Source organism: Ictidomys tridecemlineatus, unplaced genomic scaffold (assembly GCF_052094955.1).
Source record: "Ictidomys tridecemlineatus isolate mIctTri1 unplaced genomic scaffold, mIctTri1.hap1 Scaffold_303, whole genome shotgun sequence".
Taxonomy (NCBI): domain Eukaryota; kingdom Metazoa; phylum Chordata; class Mammalia; order Rodentia; family Sciuridae; genus Ictidomys; species Ictidomys tridecemlineatus.
The window spans coordinates 119,398-120,738 of NW_027522378.1; the positions used below are offsets into that span (position 1 = coordinate 119,398).

General features: G+C 35.7%; 1 non-coding gene across 1 annotated transcript; it reads left to right on the forward strand.

Annotated features, from left to right (window-relative positions):
* Positions 1 to 235: 235 nt before the first annotated feature.
* Positions 236 to 371, forward strand: LOC144373204 (small nucleolar RNA SNORA42/SNORA80 family). The gene has a single exon (XR_013432970.1). It is a non-coding gene; the product is annotated as a small nucleolar RNA SNORA42/SNORA80 family (small nucleolar RNA).
* The last annotated feature ends 970 nt before the right edge of the window (positions 372 to 1,341 follow it).

Consider the following 1,341-nt stretch of genomic DNA (forward strand, 5'->3'; position numbering starts at 1 on the left):
AGTGGAAAATGTCATCATTACATTATTATTGAAAATATTATGATAGTGAAAATATTAATCTTTTGTTGAATTTACTCCTGTATGTCTTATTATTTTTGATGCTACTAAAACCAGAATCACTTATGTTGATTTCTACATCCTTACACTTTCACTTGTCAAGCATCCTCATAGCTACCTCAATTTTCTGAGTATATTAAATCTTTACTTCTTATTATTTATTTATTTTCCAAATAATGCACAGGCTTGAATTTATGGCGTGCTCATCCCCTTCGGGCTTTCACGGTGTTTAATGCCAGAGCCAACTGTGCCTCTGAAGCATTGCCTGGTTTTTGTACCCACAGGCTGCTGGCAGTGAAGTGGGTTGCACAGTGTGAGAAAAAAAAGAAAGAAAACAATAAAATAGAATAAACATAAAAATAACCTCACAATAGTTTCAAGTGCATGGTCATAGCATTAAAAATTGGTTGTAAAAAAATAAGATAAATCAATGACAAAAAGAAATTAGGAAATCCTGCTAAGCAAATTAGTGGACAAAGCAGAAAGATGTCATTGAACATCTTCTGTATGTTAAACACAGTATTTAAAAAAAAAACTGACTTTAAGAGTTTACCATCTGTTTATACAGAAGACACCTACATGTATTCAAATTAGAAGAATTTATATAATCGCAGTAAATTATTTTATAGCACAAATATCACTTTATAAGTGCAGAGAAGAGACCAATTAATGTGTTATGAAATATAACTAAGACTTTGGAAGAAAACGGAGCTTGAAGCAGCAGTGGAAACAGCAGGGATGCTAGTCTGATTGAATAAAATGGATGAGGCCTGGATGCAAGAAGTGTCTCCTCTTGTAGATCTCTGCAAACTGGAAGCTTCACCATTTGATAGAAACAAAAATAGTAAATAATCAAACCACGATCTAGTACTGTACAGCTGAAGCAGTGAGTCTCAGCAAGAGGGTGAAAATGTGCTGGTTACACATAGCTAATTCTCTGTGTTCTGGAGAAATGAGAAGAGTGGGAAGGCCCAGGGAGCTTCATTAGCACATCAGGCCAAAAAGTAAGAGAAGGGTCGCAGTGCAAATGGAGAGTGGTGTATACAATGTGAAGATTTCAACCTTAACAAGGAGGACTTTGATGAAGACACACTGAGCTAACTTACGAGTTGACTATTTGTTCAGAACTTAGGAAGCAGTGAGACATTTCTTAAAACACTGCAGAGTTAAGACAGCAATGGCATGAAAGCCTTTTCAACATAAGTACGAGAAAACTTCTGCAATCAGTTCTTGGAAGTGTCTCCATGGTGATCATCATCTCTAGGACCTTGTTTCTATCATGGA